This window comes from Schistocerca americana, chromosome 8, assembly GCF_021461395.2.
Source record: "Schistocerca americana isolate TAMUIC-IGC-003095 chromosome 8, iqSchAmer2.1, whole genome shotgun sequence".
Lineage (NCBI taxonomy): Eukaryota > Metazoa > Arthropoda > Insecta > Orthoptera > Acrididae > Schistocerca > Schistocerca americana.
The window spans coordinates 391,672,151-391,694,137 of record NC_060126.1 but is presented as its reverse complement, the minus strand read 5'-3'; the positions used below and the strand labels follow the sequence as shown (position 1 = coordinate 391,694,137).

At 48.4% G+C, this 21,987-nt stretch overlaps 1 protein-coding gene across 1 annotated transcript in view; it reads right to left on the bottom strand.

The window, feature by feature from the left end:
• Positions 1–19,650, bottom strand: part of LOC124544874 (UDP-glycosyltransferase UGT5-like) — a 120,274-nt gene extending 100,624 nt beyond the window's left edge. The window contains exon 1 of the mRNA XM_047123591.1: positions 19,425–19,650. The gene's annotated coding sequence lies outside the window, so the exon portion shown is untranslated. The remainder of the gene's footprint in view (positions 1–19,424) is intronic.
• Positions 19,651–21,987: the final 2,337 nt, after the last annotated feature.

The window sequence follows — 21,987 nt, the reverse complement described above, 5'->3', positions numbered from 1 at the left end:
ACGTTCCCTGTCCGGGTGGAGGCCCACCGCACTTTGAATTCGTCTCGTGGTGTAGTCTATAGTAGCTCCCTCGACGGATTGACTGACGAGGAGCTTCAATCTTTCCTCGCTGAGCAGGGTGTGACGGCTGTCCATCGGGTCATGAAAAAGGTCAACAATGACCTTGTACCGACCCGGACACTTTTCTTGACCTTCGATAGTGTTAAGCTGCCATCGCGCATCAAGGCGGGCTACGAGGTTATTTCTGTTCGCCCCTATGTCCCGACACCTACGCGCTGCTACCAGTGTCAGCGTTTCAATCACACTCGACAGTCTTGCTCCAATGCGGCTAAATGTGTCACTTGTGGCAGGGATGCCCATGAGGGTGACTGTCCACCTCCGTCACCTCGTTGTGTGAACTGTCAGGGTGACCATGCCGCATCCTCCCGCGACTGTCCTGTCTATAAGGAAGAACGCTGTATCCAGGAAATTCGAGTCAAAGAGAAAGTGTCCACCTCGGCTGCTCGCAAGCTATTGGCTAGTAGGAAGCCCACGCTGCTCCCAGCGGGGAAATACAGCACTGTCCTCGCCTCTCCTCGGACTACCCGGGAGGTAGCAACCCAGACATGCGATCTGACCTTCAGCACCACGGCCGTCCGTTCGGCCAGTGCTAAGATCGCGCGGTCGACGTCTCCTCTTCCTCCCATCACCCCACAGACACCAGCCACTTCCTCAGTTTCTGCTAAGTCGAAGACCCCGAAGTCAGATGCACGGGCCTTCAAGAAGGAACCATCCTGTGCAGACTTCCTCCGTCCCTCGACCTCCCAGCCTTCGACCGGTACTTCCACCAAACGTCCTTCTAAAAAGGCGCATAGGAAGCACAGTTCTCCTTCTCCGCCGCGGCGCCTTTCTTCTCCTGCGCCACCCAGCGGTTGCCGCCCCAGGCCGTCATCCGTTTCGCCTGGCCGCACCGCTGGTAGCCGAACATCTGGCCGTTCACCGGCGGAGGAAGCTCCCCCTCCCGGCCATCCTCCCGAGATGGCCGATGAACCTATAGACCCCATGGACGATGACTGTCCGCCTCCTGATAGCGGCGGCAGTGCTCGCTTGAAGCCAGGCCCTAAGCGGCCTTCGAGGTGACCACTTCTATCATCTTCCTTTTCTTACGATGGCACTTATTCACTGGAATATTCGCAGCATTCGCTCCAACCGAGAGGACTTGAAGTTGCTGCTCCGCTTGCATCGTCCGCTCGTCGTAGCCCTCCAGGAAAAGAAGCTACGCCCATACGATCAAATTGCCTTGGCACACTACACCTCTGTGCGTTTTGACCTACCCCCTGTGGTAGGTATCCCAGCTCATGGAGGGGTTATGTTGCTGGTCCGGGATGATATTTACTACGATCCCATCACGTTGCACACCGGCTCCATCGTCATCTGCCGTTACCAGGGCAGACATGACGCAACTTATTGCTCAGCTACCTGCACCATTTTTGTTAACTGGAGACTTCAATGCCCACCATCCCCTTTGGGGCTCTCCAGCATCCTGCCCGAGGGGCTCCTTGTTAGCAGACCTTTTCACCCAGCTCAATCTTGTCTGCCTCAATACTGGCGCCCCTACTTTTCTTTCGGACACATCTCATACCTATTCCCATTTAGACCTCTCTATATGTACTCCCCAACTTGCACGCCGGTTTGAGTGGTATGCACTTGCTGATACATATTCGAGCGACCACTTCCCGTGTGTTATCCATCTCCTGCAGCGTACTCCCTCTCCGTGCTCCTCTAGTTGGGCCATCTCCAAGGCAGACTGGGGGCTCTTCTCTTCCAGGGCGACCTTTCAGGATCAAACCTTCACAAGCTGCGATCGTCAGGTCGCACACCTCACGGAAGTCATTCTCGCTGCTGCTGAATATTCCATCCCTCACTCTACTTCTTCTCCACGTCGCGTACCGGTCCCCTGGTGGACCGCAGCATGTAGAGACGCTTTACGTGCTCGTCGACGTGCTTTACGCACCTTTAAACGCCACCCTACAGTGGCGAATTGTATTAATTATAAACGATTACGTGCTCAGTGTCGTCGTATTATTAAAGAAAGCAAGAAAGCCAGCTGGGCTGCTTTCACAAGCACCTTCAACAGTTTTACTCCTTCTTCTGTTGTCTGGGGTAGCCTGCGCCGGCTATCTGGCACTAAGGTCCACTCCCCAGTTTCTGGCTTGAAGGTCGCGAATGAAGTCCTTGTGGCCCCTGAGGCTGTCTCCAATGCCTTCGGCCGCTTTTTCGCCGAGGTTTCGAGCTCCGCTCATTACCACCCTGCCTTCCTCCCCCGCAAACAGGCAGAGGAGGCTAGGCCACCTGACTTCCGCTCCTCGAATTGTGAAAGTTATAATGCCCCACTCACCATGCGGGAACTCGAAACCGCACTTGGCCGATCACGGTCCTCCGCTCCAGGGCCTGATTCTATTCGTATTCAGATGCTGAAGAACCTTTCTCCTGCGGGTAAAGGTTTTCTTCTTCGTACATACAATCGCATCTGGATTGAGGGACATGTTCCCGCATGCTGGCGCGAGTCTATCGCTGTCCCAATTCCTAAGCCGGGGAAGGACAAGCACTTGCCTTCCAGTTATCGACCTATCTCGCTTACCAGCTGTGTCTGTAAAGTGATGGAGCGAATGGTTAACTCTCGATTGGTTTGGCTGCTCGAGTCTCGACGCCTACTTACCAATGTACAATGTGGATTTCGTAGGCGCCGCTCTGCTGTTGACCATCTGGTTACCTTGTCGACCTTCATTATGAATAACTTCTTGCGGAAGCGCCCGACCGCGGCTGTGTTCTTTGATTTGGAGAAGGCTTATGACACCTGTTGGAGGGCGGGCATTCTCCGCACCATGCATACATGGGGCCTTCGCGGTCGCCTCCCTCTTTTTATTCGTTCCTTTTTACTGGATCGACAGTTTCGGGTACGTGTGGGATCTGTCCTGTCCGACACCTTTCGCCAGGAGAATGGGGTGCCACAGGGCTCAGTTTTGAGCGTCCCTCTCTTCGCCATCGCGATCAATCCAATAATGGATTGCCTCCCAGCTGATGTATCAGGCTCCCTTTTCGTGGACGATTTTACCATCTACTGCAGCGCGCAGTGTACACGTGTCCTGGAGCGCTGTCTTCAGCGTTCTCTTGACCGTCTTTACTCCTGGAGTGTCGCCAATGGCTTCCGTTTTTCTGCCGAGAAGACGGTCTGTATTAACTTCTGGCGCTACAAAGAGTTTCTCCCACCGTCCTTACGACTCGGTCCCGTTGCTCTCCCAATCGTGGAGACAATCAAATTTTTAGGCCTTACCTTTGACAGGAAACTTAGCTGGTCTCCACATGTGTCATATTTGGCCGCCCGTTGTACCCGTTCTTTAAATGTCCTCCGTGTTCTCAGTGGTATGTCGTGGGGAGCGGATCGAACCGTCCTACTTCGTCTATATCGGTCGATCGTCCGCTCCAAGCTGGATTATGGGAGCTTCGTATACTCCTCTGCACGGCCATCCATCTTACGCCGCCTCAACTCCATACAACATCGGGGTTTACGACTTGCGATCGGAGCATTTTATACCAGTCCCGTAGAGAGTCTTCATGCTGACGCTGGCGAATTGCCACTCACCTACCGGCGCGATATACTGCTTTGTCGGTATGCCTGTCGGCTACTGTCAATGCCCGACCATCCGTCTTATCGTTCCTTTTTTGACGACTCTCTTGATCTTCAATACGGGTTGTATGTCTCTGCCTTGCTACCCCCTGGAGTTCGCTTTCGTCGCCTCCTTCAACACCTTCATTTTTCACTCCCTGCAACCTTTCGAGTGGACGAGAGCCGCACGCCACCTTGGCTCCAGGCTCAGGTCCGCGTTCACCTCGACCTCAGCTCGCTCCCAAAAGAGGTCACCCCCGGTTCGGTCTACCACTCCAGTTTTTTGGAACTTCGTTCGAAGTTCATCGACATGACTTTAATTTATACAGATGGCTCTAAGACCAATGACGGTGTCGGGTGTTCCTTTATTGTTGGGGCACAAAGTTTCCAATACCGGCTCCATGGCCATTGTTTGGTCTTCACAGCTGAGCTCTTTGCCCTCTACCAGGCTGTTCTTTACATCTGCCGCCACCGACATTCTGCTTATGTCATCTGCTCAGATTCCCTGAGCGCCATCCAGAGCCTCAGTGATCCGTACCCGGTTCACCCTTTCGTACACCGGATCCAACGCTCTCTTCAGCAGCTGGTGGACGTCGGTACGCCGGTTAGCTTTATGTGGGTTCCTGGCCATGTCGGTATCCCTGGGAACGAAGCTGCAGATGCCGCGGCCAAGGCTGCGGTCCTCCAGCCTCGGACAGCTTCTTGTTGTGTCCCTTCGTCCGATTTTAGCAGGGTCATTTGTCGGCGCGTTGTGTCGCTGTGGCATGCCGATCGGGCTGCACTTACCGACAACAAGCTTCGGGCCTTAAAACCTCTTCCCGTGGCTTGGACGTCCTCCTCACGCCCTTCTCGGCGGGAGGAGGTCGTTTTAGCAAGGTTACGAATTGGACACTGCCGGTTCAGCCATCGCCATCTGCTGACGGCTGCGCCGGCGCCGTTCTGCCCATGTGGGCACTTGCTGACGGTTAGACACATTTTAATGTCCTGTCCAGATCTTAACACACTGCGCCTCGATCTTAACCTGCCTAATACTTTAGATGCCATTTTAGCGGATGACCCACGAGCAGCTGCTCGTGTTCTTTGTTTTATCAATTTGACAAACCTCGCTAAGGACATTTGATGATGTTTTTTAGTCCTATGCCTGTCAGTCTGTCTTTTATTGTGTTTTCCCTTTTAGTTGTTGTTGTCAACTTGTGCCTCGCGGTGCATTCTTAGAGTAGTCAGGGCGCTAATGACCACTGAAGTTGTGCGCCCGAAAACCACAAAAAAAAAAAAAAAAAAAAAAAATCGTATAGCGGTTTCCGGAGTGCAGTTCTAGATGTAGATGAAAGTGCTCCGTTGAAAAACTTTGGGTATTCTGATTCGTGTACATTCCAGGCTCACAATTTTGGGTTGACAAGTGTGAGTATATAGTCCGACAAAGATCTACATCTACATCCATATTCCGTAAGCCACCTGACGGTGTGTGGCGGAGGGTACTTTGAGTACCTCTATCGGTTCTTCCTTCTATTCCAGTCTCGTATTGTTCGTGGAAATAAATATTGTCGGTATGCCTCTGTGTGGGCTCTAATCTCTCTGATTTTATCCTCATGGTCTCTTCGCGAGATATACGTAGGAGGGAGCAATATACTGCTTGACTCCTTGGTGAACGTACGTTCTCGAAACTTCAACAAAAGCCCGTACCGAGCTACTGAGCGTCTCTCTTGCAGAGTCTTCCACTGGAGTTAACCTATTATCTCCGTAACGCTTTCGCGCTTACTTAATTATCCTGTAACGAAGCGAGCTGCTCTCCGTTGGATTTTCTCTATCTCTTCTATCAACCCTATCTGGTACGGGTCCCACACCGGTGAGCAATATTCAAGCAATGGGCGAACAAGCGTACTGTAACCTACTTCCTTTGTTTTCGGATTCCATTTCCTTAGGATTCTTCCAATGAATCTCAGACTGGCATCTGCTTTACCGACGATTAATGTTATATAGTCATTCGATTTTAAATCACTCCTAACTCCTACTCCCAGATAATTTATGGAATTAACTGCTTCCAGTTGCTGACCTGCTATATTGTAGCTAAATGATAAAGGATCTTCCTTTCTATGTAGTCGCAGCATATTATACTTGTCTACATTGAGATTCAATTGCCATTCCCTGCACCATGTGTCAATTCGTTGCAGATCCTCCTGCATTTCAGTACAATTTTCCATTGTTAAAACCTCTCGATATACCACAGAATCATCCGCAAAAAACCTCAGTGAACTTCTCATATTATCCACAAGGTCATTTATGTATATTGTGAATAGCAACGGTCCTACGACACTCCCCTGCGGCACACCTCAAATCACTCTTACTTGGGAAGACTTCTCTCCATTGAGAATGTCATGCTGCGTTCTGTTACCTAGGAACTCTTCAATCCAATCATACAATTGGTCTGATAGTCCATATGCTCTTACTTTGTTCATTAAACGACTGTGGGGAGCTGTATCAAACGCCTTGCGGAAGTCACGAAACACGGCATCTACCTGTGAACCCGTGTCTATGGCCCTCTGAGTCTCGTGGACAAATAGCGCGAGCTGGGTTTCACACGATCGTCTTTTTCGAAACCCATGCTTATTCCTACAGAGTAGATTTCTGGTCTCCAGAAAAGTCATTACACTCGAACATAAAACGTGTTCCAAAATTCTACAACTGATCGACGTTAGAGATATAGGCCTATAGTTCTGCACATCTGTTCGACGCCCCTTCTTGAAGACGGGGATGACCTGTGCCCTTTTCCAATCTTTTGGAACGCTACGCTCTTCTAGAGACCTACGGTACACCGCTGCAAGAAGGGGGGGCGTACTCTGTGTAAAATCTAACTGGTATCCCATCAGGTCCAGCAGCCTTTCCTCCTTTGAGCGATTTTAATTGTTTCTCTATCCCTCTGTCGTCTATTTCGATATCTACTATTTTGTCATCTGTGCGACAATATAGAGAAGAAACTACAGTGTAGTCTTCCTCTGTGAAACAACTTTGGAAAAAGACATTTAGTATTTCGGCCTTTAGTCTGTCATCCTCTGATTCAGTACCATTTTGGTCACAGTGTGTCTGAACATTTTGTTTTGATCCACCTACCGCTTTGACGTAAGACCAAAATTTCTTAGGATTTTCTGCCAAATCAGTACATAGAACTTTGCTTTCGAATTCGTTGAACGCCTCTCGCATAGCCCTCCTCCGGTGACTCACCCAGCTACGTGAGTAGGACTCACGCACCGAGAGTTCCGTACAAAATTATGTGTAGACAGTTTATCCATTCAATCGGTAAACACTATTATTTTTGCCTGTCATCGACATGGAGATTGGCAACATATCGGTCCCAGACTTTCGAGCATGGTTTAATTTCAAGTCTGAAGTCGAATAGCAAATGACGAAAATACTTTTTTCGTATGGTATAATTACAAATTAACAATTTTCAGATTTTTCCCCTTTACTTGTACTGTGAAAAGTTTCTTCTTGCCAAATTTAATGATTGCACGTGACGGGGAAGTACGGTATAGGTTTTAATGAGTAAGTTGGCGAGTATCAAATTATGTGACATAAATGTCCGTATCTTTTGAATGCATTGATTTGAAAGCTAACTTTTATTATACCACCAAGGGACCTCAGACCTCAATATACGACATGAAATTCAAACGTGAAACGTCTATCCGTTTCTGAGAAAAAAAGGTCTTAACAGACAGACGGACAGACAGACAAGAAAGTTTTCTCGTCTGTTATAATTACAAGTTCACGTTTTTTGGATCTTTTCCTTTCGTTGTAGTATGAAACCTTGCTACTTGCCAAATTTAATGATTCTAGGTCCATAGGAAGTATCCTGTAACTGTTGATGACCGACTTTGCAAACATCAAAAATGTAACGTAAATGGTCGTATCTTTTGAATGCATTGACTTAGGACCTAACGTTTATTATGCCGCCAAGGGAGACTAGACCATAGTATATGACAAATTTCAAATTGATACATCTACACGTTCATGAGAAAAAGCGATCTTAACAGACGAACAGACACAGGTCTAGTCTGATAAATGAAAGAAAGACGTGTGTGAAATATTGCTTCTTGCCAAATTTTATGATTTTAAGCCAACGGGAAATTCTCTACAGGTTTTGATGTCTGAGTCTGTGAGTATCAAACTGTGTGACATAAATGTCCGTATTATTTGATTGGACTGGCTAGGAAACTTCACTTTTAAAATCGTCAATCGATCGTAGGCCTTAATCGGTGACGTAATTCTTAAGTAGAGAAAAGCGCTTTCACCAGTCGGACAAAGACAAAGAGGGATAAACTGGTCCCACAAGTGCAGCTTTTTTCCACCAAATAAGATACGGAACCCTAAAAAGAGTGAGCAGCCGTACGAAACCTCTACTACCCAAGGTGTGTGTTAACTGTTGACAGGTTCGCGTGGTGCCTAAAGATAAATGAACGGTTACCCATGTTATCTGCACTATGCCGGAGAATTCGTTTCAAAAATTGCAGTGAGTAAATTATAATGTACTGATACTGAACCAATCTCGTTAGGAAGTAAATGGAATCCCGCCATGAACTTTGAAAAAAGAAAATATGAACGTTCTATTCGTATCTTTTTATGATGCGAGCCGGTTTAATTGTTTGTCTGAAGGTGTTCTTATAGGCCGAAATCTGTTCCCCGTAGTAAACAAACACGATTAATACTCAACACTTCTGTGCTTCAGTATTAATTTATATATAAAAGTGACAGAAGGACATTTAGCTGAAGTGTAGTTTCCAAATTTTGGTTCATTCGACGGAGACATAACAGTAAAAGTGCATGGTTTGGCATGAAGTATAGATCTGAAAGGTTCAGAAAAAAATAATTAACTGAGATGTCTGGATTCTGCAGATAACTAAAATAGACCTTTTATTAGCTCACTAATGCACGAGTAACTAGTTAAAGTCTAATAAGATTAGAAGTTGAGAGATATGGATGCTGTCTCTTAATACAATTATTATCCAGTAAGTCATACGTGAGATAACGATTTTTAGGCGATTACATAGATAACTGAAGCCACACACAAAGTAAATGCTTATCAATGATTGTGTAAATTGACTAAGACGTTTCGAGAATAAGATATATTTAGCTTAGGTTGGAGAAATGGCACCAAATATATAAATTAATAGCTTAAAAACTGCTTCTAAAAATCTATTCATCGTTTGTTCCCAGATCCCTGGAAACAGAGTAGGACAGGACCAAGAAGAATGAAACGTGTCCAATTGTAGCACGGAAAACGTGAGCGCTTTGCAGAGATAATTAGAACTGCAGTGCAGCAGAATCTCTAATAGAGATACACAGTATCCTCCGAAAATTTCAATTCTGAATTTGAAGGAGTGGTTTTACTTCATAATCTACATCACATAGCAGTCACGTCAAAGAAACTGATATATGAAAGATTAATAACACACACATGTGTATTTAACTATTGATCTCGTGACAGAAGGAAAATGAAAATAGGTCGTTAGATAAGGTGACTCGTGTGATTATCGTACAAGTCACAGCAGATAATACTACTGTTAAATAACACTGTTAATGAAGAAATTTAGCATACAGTAATCTGTCGTAACAGCAGATGAGTTGTCAGTTGAAGATAGGCTTATTTCGAGAAGGAAGGAAGGAAGAAACGAAGGAAGATTAGGGTTTAACGCCCCGTCGACATCGGGATCATTAGAGACGGAGCACAAGCTCGCAATGTTTCAAGGTTGAGGGAGAAAATCGGCCGCGCTCTTTCAAAGGAACAATGCCAGCATTTGCCTGGAGAGATTTAGGGAAATCACGGAAAAACTATGTCTTGATGTACAGACGTTGATTTGAACCGTCGTCCTTCCGAATGTGTGCTAACCGCACACCTATTCCGTCCTGTTACTCGAAAGGGGATACAGCAAATAAAAATATAGCAAATAAAATGTGGCCAAGTATTGTCAGTTTCTGTAACATCGTTGGAGAAACTTTCATGGATTTCTTTACACCGGTAATGGATAAATAATACCTTGTGTCCTTTTCCAAGCAAGAGCTCTGAAGATAACAGTAAGAATAATAAATCTCTCACTATAGAGAGGAGTACTGAGCACCATGCAATTCAGTTATTTGCAGACTTCGGATCTAGATGATGATTCATCAGAAAAATAGTATCAGCAGGAAAGAAAAGGTAACACCAAGGAGAACTGTGTCGGCGGATGTAATAGAAAGGAGAGTATTTCCAAACTGCTTGAGGATAAAGTAGATAAGAAGCACTTGCGACTAGTGTCTCAATAGTTTAGAATTCATAAACTTAAATTTTCCGCTAAACTAGTGATTGGTGCCAGTGACGAAAAAATGTCGAAGATGGTCTAAAATTTTTTAGATGTGAATCAACCATAATTAATGACGGGAATAGTCTGAAAGCTTGTGTCGTGGACGTGTATGTGTCTTGGACATGTACGTGGTGAAAAAGATTGTACGACATGTGACAGACTCTAGGTGGTTCAATAACAATGCTACGAACTTCCTACGAAATTAAAGAGGGCTTCATCTCAGATTTTAACGAATTGGTTGGTTGGTGGGTTTGGGGGATTAAAGGGACCAGACTGCTATGGTCATCGGTCCCTTTTTCCAAAGACAAAGAACACCCACAGAGAATAAAAACGAGGAACAGAAGAGATCACAGACGATACAGAACAAGAGAAACTGAGACAAAGACAAGACAAAACGAACTAAAACCACACAGAGTGTGACGGTGGTTGGCCGACCATAGAAATAAAAAAGGAAAAGCCAACCACTTAGAAACACATAAAAAAAAATCAGTTGAAAATCGTAGGCCAAAGGCCAGAATCAACACAAAACAATAAAATAAAACAGAAACACTCAGATTAAATGATAAAATCCCCCTGCCCGAATAAAACGTAAAACTAAGTCAGCCATAGTGGAGTCGTCTGTTAAAAAGGCAGGGAGCGTATCAGGCAGCGCAAATGTCTGCCTGACCACAGCTAAAAGGGGGCAGGCCAACAGAATGTGGGCCACTGTCAAAGCTGCCCCACAGCGACACAGAGGAGGGTCCTCCCGGCGCAGTAAATAACTGTGTGTTAGCCGGGAGTGGCCAATGCGGAGCCGACAAAGGACGACGGAGTCTCTGCGGTTGGCTCGCATGGATTACTGCCACACAGTCGTCGTCTCCTTAATGGCATGGAGTTTATTGGGTGTAATCCGATCGCGCCATTCAGCGTCCCAAAGCGCAAAAACTTTTCGGCGGAGGACTGCCCGCAAATCAGGCTCTGGGAGGCCAACATCCAGAGATGGTTTACACGTGGCCTCTTTCGCCAGGCGGTCAACATGTTCATTGCACGGGATACCGACATGACCGGGGGTCCACACAAAGACCACAGAGCGGCCGCAACGCGCAAGAGTATGCAGGGACTCATGGATAGCCATCACCAGACGAGAACGAGGAAAACACTGGTCGAGAGCTCGTAAACCGCTCAGGGAATCGCTACAGATCACGAAGGACTCACCTGAGCAGGAGCGGATATACTCTAGGACTCGAAAGATGGCGACTAGCTCAGCAGTGTAAACGCTGCAGCCAGCCGCCAAGGACCGTTGCTCGGAATGGTCCCCTAGAGTTAGCGCATACCCGACACGACCAGCAACCATCGAACCGTTGGTGTAAACAATTCCAGAGCCCTGATACGTGGCAAGGATGGAATAAAAGCGGCGGCGGAAGGCCTCTGGAGGGACCGAGTCCTTCGAGCCCTGTGCCAAGTCGAGCCGAAGGCAAGGGCGAGGAACACACCACGGGGGTGTACGCAGAGGCGCCTGGAAAGGAGGCAGAACAGGGAAAAACCCAAGCCCGCAGAGAAGCTCCTTGACGCGTACGGCGATCGGACAACCCGACCGGGGCCGACGGTCCGGCAGATGGACGACCGACTGCGGGAACAGGACACGGTAATTTGGATGCCCGGGCAAACTAAAAACATGGGCAGCATAAGCAGCCAGTAATTGTTGGCGTCGTACCCGCAGTGGAGGTACACCTGCCTCCACTAGTACGCTGTCCACAGGGCTGGTGCGGAAAGCACCAGTGGCAAGGCATATCCCGTTGTGGAGAATTGGGTCCAGCACCCGTAACGCAGATGGGGATGCTGAGCCATAAGCCAGGCTCCCATAATCCAGACGGGACTGGATTAACGCCTGGTAGAGCCGCAACAGGGTAGAGCGGTCGGCGCCCCAGCGGGTGTGGCTCAAGCATCTCAGAGCGTTTAGATGCCGCCAACACGTCTGTTGAAGTTGCCAGATATGAGGCAGCCAAGTCAACCGGGCATCAAAAACCACCCCCAAAAACCTGTGGGTCTCCACCACAGCAAGGAGTTCGTCGGCAAGATAAAGCCGCGGCTTAGGATGGACTGTTCGGCGCCGGCAGAAATGCATAACGCGGGTCTTGGCTGCCGAAAACTGAAACCCATGCGCTACAGCCCAAGACTTCGCCTTACGGATAGCGCCCTGTAACTGACGTTCAACAGCTGCAATGCCAGTAGAGCTGTAGTAAAGGCAGAAGTCGTCAGCATACAGGGAAGCGGAGACAGAATTTCCCACGGCCGCAGCAAGCCTGTTAATGGCTATTAAAAACAGACAGACACTTAAAACAGAGCCCTGTGGCACACCGTTCTCCTGGACGTGGGAAGAACTATACGAGGCCGCGACTTGCACGCGGAAGGTACGACACGACAGAAAATTGCGGATACAAATCGGCAGAGGAACCCGAAGACCCCATCCATGAAGCGTAGAAAGAATGTGATGACGCCATGTCGTATCGTACGCCTTCCGCATGTCAAAAAAGACAGCGACCAGGTGCTGACGGCGGGCAAAAGCAGTACGGATGGCCGACTCCAGGCTCACCAGATTGTCGGTGGCGGAGCGGCCTCTACGGAACCCACCCTGAGACGGAGCCAGAAGGCCCCGAGACTCCAGTACCCAATGCAAGCGCCGGCTCACCATTCGTTCAAGCAACTTGCAAAGAACGTTGGTGAGGCTAATGGGACGGTAGCTGTCCACCTCCAGAGGGGTCTTTCCAGGTTTCAAAACGGGGATGACAATGCCTTCCCGCCATTGCGACGGAAACTCCCCCTCGACCCAAAGACGGTTGTAAAGATCGAGAAGGCGCCGCTGGCAGTCCACTGAAAGGTGTTTCAGCATCTGACAGTGGATGCCATCTGGCCCAGGAGCTGTATCAGGGCAAGCAGCTAGGGCACTGCGAAATTCCCACTCACTGAATGGAGCATTGTAAGATTCCGGGTGGTTGGTGCGAAACGAAAGGCTCTGACGTTCCAGCCGCTCTTTAATGGAGCGGAAGGCCTGGGGGTAATTCGCAGAAGCGGAACTCATAGCAAAATGCTCTGCTAAGCGATTTGCAATGACGTCGGAGTCAGTACACACGGCTCCATTCAGTGAGAGCGCAGGGACGCTGGCAGGGATCCGATAGCCGTAGACGCGTCGAATCTTGGCCCAGACCTGCGAGGGAGTGACATGGAGGCCAATGGTGGACACATACCGCTCCCAGCACTCCTTCTTGCCTTGGCGGATAAGGAGGCGGGCCCGCGCAGGCAGCCGTTTGAAGGCGATAAGGTGCGCTAAGGAGGGATGTCGCTTGTGACGCTGGAGCGCCCGCCGGCGATCTTTAATCGCTTCAGCGATCTCAGGCGACCACCAAGGCACAGCCTTCCGCCGAGGAGACCCAGAAGAACGGGGAATGGCAGATTCGGCGGCAGTAACGATGCCGGTGGTGACCGATTGAACCACCGCATCAATGTCATCAGTAGAGAGAGGCTCAAAAGCGGCAGTGGAGGAGAACAAATCCCAGTCAGCCTTATTCATAGCCCATCTGCCAGGGCGCCCAGAAGAGTGACGCTGTGGTAGTGACAAAAAGAGCGGAAAGTGGTCACTACCACACAGGTCGTCATGCACACTCCATTGGACAGATGGTAAGAGGCTATGGCTACAGATGGAAAGGTCCATGGCGGAGTAGGTGCCATGCGCCACACTGAAGTGTGTGAAGGCACCATCATTTAACAGCGAGAGATCGAGCTGCGACAATAAATGCTCAACGATGGCGCCCCGACCAGTGGCCACTGACCCACCCCACAGAGGGTTATGGGCGTTGAAGTCGCCCAATAGCAAGAAAGGTGGCGGCAATTGGGCGACCAGTGCAGCCAGGACAGGCTGCGAGACATCACCATCCGGTGGAATGTAAAGACTGCAGACGGTAACAGCCTGTGGCGTCCACATGCGTACAGCGACAGCCTCTAAAGGCGTCTGGAGAGGGACAGACTCGCTGTGCAGAGTGTGAAGGACATATATGCAGAAGCCACCAGACACCCTTTCATAAGCTGCTCGGTTCTTATAATAACCCCGATAACCACGGAGGGCGGGGGTTCGCATCGCTGGAAACCAAGTTTCCTGGAGAGCAATGCAGAAGAAAGGGCGAAGGCTGAGAAGTTGGCGGAGCTCAGCTAAATGGTGGAAGAAACCGCTGCAGTTCCACTGGAGGATGGTAGTGTCCATGGCGGACAAAGGCGTGACGGGACTGGGAAGGCAGATTACGCCGCTGGGTCACCTGCTGCCTCCGATTGAGCACCCGTGCTAGTGCTATCCATGGCGTCTGAGGGACCGGCGAGACCGAGGTCCTCAGCGGACGCCAGGATCTCCACCTCGTCCTCAGACGCAGATCTGGAAGGTGGCGGTGGGGTGGCTGCCACCGCGAGTTCCTTGGGCTTAGTGCTCTTCTTCTTTGATTTCTCACGCTGCTCCTTGGGTTTAACCGGCTGGGAGGGCTTCACCGATTCAGTCTCCGGGACTGAGGAGGATCGTGAAGCCCGTCGACCAGCTGATTGTGGGCACTTACGCCACTGTCGGTCGTCAGCCTTCCCACTGGTGGAAACCTGGGAAGGGAGGGACCCGAGGGACCCCTTGCGAGCGTGAGAAGCCCAAGAAGTTGGACACTTCTCCGGCTTAGAAGCAGGGACGGACGTCCCTGATGGGAGGAATGGTGTTGCCCCTGAGGTAGGTGGCGCAGGAGCAACCTTGTGGGTAGAGCCCCCCACTGGCAAGGGGGCAGGAGGAGTCTACCTGCTCATCGAGCTGGCTGGAAGTCTCGAAACTGATGGGGCTAGCACAGGTGTTGTAGCAGCTGCATAAGAAGATGTCATTTTCATAGGATGGAGTCTGTCATATTTCCTCTTGGCCTCAGTATAGGTCAGCCGGTCCAGGGTCTTATATGCCACGATTTTGCGCTCGTTCTGAAAGACTTTGCAGTCTGGCGAGCAAGGTGAATGGTGCTCCCTGCAGTTGACGCAGATGGGAGGCGGGGCACATGGAGTATCGGGATGAGATGGGCGTCCGCAATCTCGAAATGTGAGGCTGGAAGTGCAGCGGGAAGACATATGGCCGAACTTCCAGCACTTGAAGCACCGCATCGGGGGAGGGATATAGGGTTTGACGTCACATCGGTAGACCATCACCTTGACCTTTTCCGGTAACGTATCACTCTCGAAGGCCAAGATGAAGGCACCGGTAGCAACCTGATTGTCCCTCGGACCCCGATGAACGCGCTGGACGGAATGAACACCTCTACGTTCTAAGTTGGCGCGCAGCTCGTCATCAGACTGCAAAAGGAGGTCCCTATGGAAAATAACACCCTGGACCATATTTAAACTCTTATGTGGTGTAATAGTAACGTTAACATCCCCCAACTTGTTACAAGCAAGCAACCTGCGTGACTGGGCGGAGGATGCCGTTTGTATCAGTACTGACCCAGAGCGCATTTTAGACAAGCCCTCCACCTCCCCAAACTTGTCCTCTAAATGCTCGACGAGGATCTGAGGCTTTGTGGAGAGAAAAGACTCCCCATCAGCTCTCGTACAAACTAAGAATCGGGGCGAATAACTGTTACCTCCATCCTGAGACTTACGCTCTTCCCACGGCGTGGCCAGGGAGGGGAACGTTTTCGGATCGTACTTCTGAGCATTACATTGAGCCCGAGAACGCTTAGAGCCTGCTGGCGGCTGGCCGCCAGCGAGAGATGATGTACCACGCTTCATTGCGGGTCATCCGCCCTGATGCCACCTACTCCGACCAAGGGCCCTCCCCACGGGCGCCACCCAGCCACAGCAAAGGCCACCTGGCAGGATGGCCATTGCCGGGAGTCCCGATACCCCAGGAGGATAGGCATCTACTCCTTGGCATACGTGGGGAGTTAACGGCGCAGGCATCAGTAGAGCGATCCCTGTGTTGTCAGGGGGCTACAACCAAGAGGGTACATGGCGGCCCCACCACAACGGGCTGGCTACCGTGCTGGATCTTAGGTGCAAAAATGTCCAAGGTCGTCGTCGCAGTGAAAAGAAACACTGCAGAGAGCAGCGTGGTAATCGCACCCAGGGACGCATCCTCGCCCAAGAGATCGAAAACGAGCGGAACACCATTGCAACGACGAGAAATCCGGCTAAAGGTCTAATTGCACGACGGATACAGTGCACCATGTAAGGCGCCCTTCCCCAATTGGCTCGCTCTTCGGATAGATTTAGAAAGATGGAGGTCAAACCCGAGAGGGGACCATCACATAAGGCTGAAACATGTGAGACTCCTTTTAGTCGCCTCTTACGACAGGCAGGAATACCGCGGGCCTATTCTAACCCCCGAACCCGCATGGGGGTTTAACGAACTCAAAGCTTTACTGTGTAAGTAGGCTGTTCAAGTTTTTATGCTGGTAACGCCACTTAGCGCTCTATATGAAAGTCACTGGCTGTGCTGTGTGCAGTCTGTGGCTGGTTGGCATTGTTGGAATATTTGCTATTATAGTGTTGGGCAGTTGGATGTGAACAGCGCGTAGCGTTGTGCAGTTGGGCGTGAGTCGCCAGAGGTGGTGGATGTGGGGACAGAGATGGCAGAATTTTGAGAGCGGACGATCTGGACGTGTGTCCATCAGAAAGAGTAAATTGGCAATACTGGATATCATGAACTGATATATATGATGACTTGAACATTAAGGTAAATACATTGTTTGTTCTCTATCAAAATCTTTCATTTGCTAACTGTGCCTATCAGTAGTTAGTGACTTCAATAGTTTGAATCTTTTATTTAGCTGTTAGTATGGGCGCTCGCTGAATTGCAGTAATTCGAGTAACGAAGATTTTTGTGAGGTAAGTAATTCATGAAAGGTATAGGTTATTGTCAGTCAGGGCCATTCTTTTGTAGGGATTATTGAAAGTCAGATTGCGTTGCGCTAAAAATATTGTGTGTCAGTTTAGTGTTGAACAGAATAAGTAAAGAGAGAAATGTCTGAGTACATTCAGTTTTGTACAGCTGTTTGACAATCAAATAACATAAGAGGTTTATCAGCAAAGTAATTCATTAATTTTTCTAAGGGGATGTTTCAACTGAAAAGCAAAAGTGTATGGAGAAGTGTTCAGTGTGTTCAGCAATCGACCTGCCGAAAAATCTAAGCTAGTTTTGGTTATAGGTAAAGTGAGTGGACAGATCAAAATCTGTCTTTACCGTCGCTCAGTGATTGTATCAGAACTGAAAGGAAGATGATACAAATAAGCCTGAGACTGGATTCAGTCTCCGCTGAGGAATCTGGTAGTACAGCTACTTGTTTCAGCCATCGCGGTGCACCGACATGACGTTTTGAAACAAGTGCTCGTAGAACAGATCAACTAAAATTACTCAGAGGAAAGACAACTGGACCAGGCGTTCCTAAAAGCGCTACGGTAAATCTTCAACAATTCTAGGTGCAGTCTGTGGTATGTCGCTGGAGCAAACAGACGTCCCAAGGGGTTGGCGACTGGATGAGTATTTAAACTGGGCGGAGAATTCTGCCGCCACGTCCGCCGGAGGACTTGCACCCGCCTCCACGCCCCCAGAAAGTTTGGGAGCATACTTCCGCACGATGTGAACTGCAAACTCATGCAGTCACTCGTTCTACTGCATCTTCGCCATTATGATGTAATTGAACGTGTCATGAATAGTAAAAACACAAGATGGTTGGAACTGAACAAGAAGGTGCATTAGATCTGCAACATTCGTGTATATTACCGTGTTAGTGTTTCATATTCCCAGTCAGGTTGCTTGCTGCCTGACAAGTTAGGGGAATACCACACGATACGTCTACTTGTCTCAGGGCGCACGCCCCCCTGTACCTCGCTTCAGAGGTTAAACATCTCTTGACATCATCAAACAGGTGGTCTCACTTGTCTAGTTTACCATCTGTGCTCGTTCATAAAATAACATTTGAGAGCCTTGCGCACGCCAGTTTTTTGTCGACAGCTGCGGGCCTGCATTGCAAGTCTTTGGCCGTTGCCTAGGAACGAGACCACGCACACACTTTGCCTGAATTCTTACGCGAATCGTCACCTTAGTTGGCGCGAGTAACGAGTGAATGGGCAAATATCCTTTAGGGACATTACGAATGTAGGTTGTGGACAGTTGGGAATGTGGGTCTCACGGGAAGCGTGCAAGGGATTAGTACCTGCAGCCGCGCTATCCTCTGTGCCCTCGGTGGCTCAGATGGATAGAGCGTCTGCCATGTAAGCAGGAGATCCCGGGTTTGAGTCCCGGTCGGGATACGCATTTTCAGCTGTCCCCACTGAGGTATATCAAAAACACCTATTGGCAGCTGAGGGTTTCGTTTAATTATTTCCATCAAAATAAAATTTTGAGACTTCCCACTGAGAGAAACTTCGAGAATTCAATAACGTGCAGAAAAAAAAGGATCAAATGGCTGACAATGAGGTGGTTACATTATGAAATAGAATACCCATTTACCCTTACGTTTAAGCAGCATCGGAGCCCTGATGTGTAATTTGACGAAATCGACTTAAAGAAGCATGGGCATCTCATAACTTACTTTCGTAACATCCAACAGGACCCTCTTTATACTACTCGTCAAACAACAACAAAAGCGAAGGAAAAGGACGTGGAGGATTTACTACTGTACATTCCGTCTGGTCATCACCATGTTTTCAATACCCTACCGTGTAACACTGGCACAAGAACTCCCTCTGCTCTGCAAGAGCAAGCCGATGAAAGTGAATCTAAATTGCATTACATTCCTGTTGGGAACTATTTGCTACGAGCAAAGAGAAGGCACAAAATTATAATTATATATTTGAGAAAAGGGATTTTCATAACTGTTTCTTTAATAAAACCTGAAGACTAGAACAAAGGGGAAGATTCGAGAATAATACATTTGGTGCCCAAAAGAATCAAATCCAAAGTTTTACTTTTCTTTTGAATGCAGCAAGTAATACCACTTAAATTTGCCCTTATTCTGTATGGGAATACAGTATACAAAATATATATTTATGATTGAAACACATTAGAACGCTGTAAACGTTTCCCTGTAATTATCATGCAGGTTTCTCGTACGATCTTGTCAACCGTATCATGTCTGTTTTTCTGTGAACTGTCTTATTCGCTTGTGCACTGAACGCCTCACATATTACACAGTGAATAAATGTTATCAAAGTGATATTCAGCAGATGCCGGTAAATGTTTAATTCTTTTACTACGTAAACCATCGTCATGTAGACGAATAGTGTGTGGCACTGCTCTGCTTGTAAGGATGTTGTAGTGTACACTGTTATGATTCCTGTTCGTCGCACGTAAACATAGCCATGCTGTCACTTTGGTCAAGTTCACGTTGTTGCGTAACGTGTGTCAAGCATTAGTACTTCTGAAATGTATATACACACTTGTGTAAAAGCTGGTCAGGTCTTACCTCGTGTCCGTCGGATGCCTGGTGATCAGCGGCCCTGCGACGACGCGGCGCTTGCTGCCTGCTTGTGACAGCACCACAGCGCACACACACACACTAGGTGCCGCTGGTCGCGAACGGATATACCGGCGCACGCTGACTTGTGGGAACTGGCTGCAGATCTGATATCTGCGCTTCCGCGGCTGCTCCGCCAGCAGCCGTTCTGCGCGCTTACGGCGCAAGAGCTAACGAACGCCCGAGGTCTTCGTGACGTAGTACCGCACGGCGCGTGTGGCGCACGGAGATGGTGACTCAGCCAGAGTCGCCAGATTGCGCGAGTTTCAGGCAGGTGGCGTTCAGAGTCGCACCGACAACGGTCGACAGACGCAGTAGCCGGAGTACGTGGTCACATCGGCCGACAACCTGGTCACAGCGCGTCCTATTTCCTTCGTAAATTTTTGGTAGGATGACGAAGGTTACAATCTATTTCAACTGCCGTGGGGAAGATGAATGCCCTGACACCTCCGTGCTCGGAGAGGAGTGCTGCACTGCGATTCTTGCTAGTAATAGAGGGCCGAATGATGCGAGTGGTCTACATGTATCTCGAAACGAAATGGCTAGTACTGCACATTCTTTCCTCAAATACAGGAATAATAACAAGAGAAGTTTTAAGAATATATCAGCTGTAGAGAGAAACGTTGTTTTACGTAATCGAGATGATTCGCGGTGATACTGACAAGGAGACGGCGCGACCGTGGGGTCGGGGATTTGTCCGAAATTTTGGGTGGTGAAAGAGGACCCCTAACACCTCACGTGGTTAAAGTATTAGGACGCACTACTCGGAAAATCCCTGGAAAAATCGATCCAAAGTTTCTTAGATGCCATATGAGTATAAAATGTTAGTGAATTGCCGAGCCGCCGTCTGTCTTAAATGTTTAGGGCTCGGACTATTACGCCAGAGGTCTCTGGTTCGATTCCTCCTCTGGCACATTTTTTTCTTCTGTTTCATTTTCTTTTGTTATTCCGCCAATTATTCAGAAAGTTTCCCAAACCTACATTATCTTTAACAAATTAGTTACATTCTTGAATAAAAATTATTTTCTTTATGTCCAACAACACAATTCATGCTGGTGGGTTTTCCATTTTTCACTGTAAAGTATATGAAGAAAAAACATTGGGTTTTTAATCAGAATAACAAAGTCGATTGGGAAACATTCAATTTTTATACATATAATAATTATAAACAAGAACCGCAGTGGTAATTATCGTAAAAACAAACAAAGCAATTTTTGTGACATCTTGCGCAACATATAAAAGCGGATTTTTAAAATCACAGGGCGTTTACAATAAATTTGTACAAAAACATGCCCCATTAACATTTACGAAAATGTTTTGAGTTTCTGATAATTTTGAGGCAAACCAGGAATATTGAATCATGTCTCGGAATACTGGTGACGGTAATTGATGGTGAATTATGGAATGAATTTTTATAGAATCTTCCCGGGAATTAATTTCACGATTCTCCTGTAACAATGCGCTGCAATTTTGCAAGCAACAGAAGATAAAAAAAGTGCGGGAGGAGGAATCGAACATGAGACCTCTAGCGTAATGGTCCGAGCGCTAATCATGTAGGCCAAACGGCGAATCGGGAATGGTCTAACATTTTATACTCATACGGCACCTAAGAAACTTTGGATCGATTTTTCTCGGGATTTTCCGGGTAGTGCGCCCTAATATTTTAACCACGTGAGGTGGTAGGGGTCCTCTTTCACCACCCAAAATTTCGGACAAATCCCGAACCCCACGGTCGTGCCGCCTCCTTGTGAAAAGCAAAATTGCAAACATTCTACACAACCTCAAATTCAGCGAACCAGCACGCCCGGGTTCCCGGGTTCGACTCCCGGCGGGGTCAGGGATTTTCTCTGCCTCGTGATGACTGGGTGTTGTGTGATGTCGTTAGGTTAGTTGGCTTTAAGTAGTTCTAAGTTCTAAGGGGCTGCTGACCATAGATGTTAAGTCCCATAGTGCTCAGAGCCATTTGAACCATTTTCAGCGAACCAGAAACATGTCAATTAACTTTCTATTGTGAGTTGGCAAGACAGCCAAGCCACTATGCGATAGCCGAAAGGCACGCGTTTAAGCTCACGCAGGCTGGCGTGAGGTCTGGAACAGTTAAAGGAGTTGAGTCTAGTAAAAAAAGTACGTAGCTTCTGGAATACTTAACTTTAATCCATAATGGGTGAACATTGGTCTGACGGTACATGCCTCACAAGATAAATAGCAAATGATAATTGCGCCTTGCTAGGTCGTAGCAAATGACGTAGCTGAAGGCTATGCTAACTATCGTCTCGGCAAATGAGAGCGTAATTTGTCAGTGAACCATCGCTAGCAAAGTCGGCTGTACAACTGGGGCGACTGCTAGGAAGTCTCTCTAGACCTGCCGTGTGGCGGCGCTCGGTCTGCAATCACTAACAGTGGCTACACGCGGGTCCGACGTATACTAACGGACCGCGGCCGATTTAAAGGCTACCACCTAGCAAGTGTGGTGTCTGGCGGTGACACCACACTTTCGATGACTGCTTTTCAG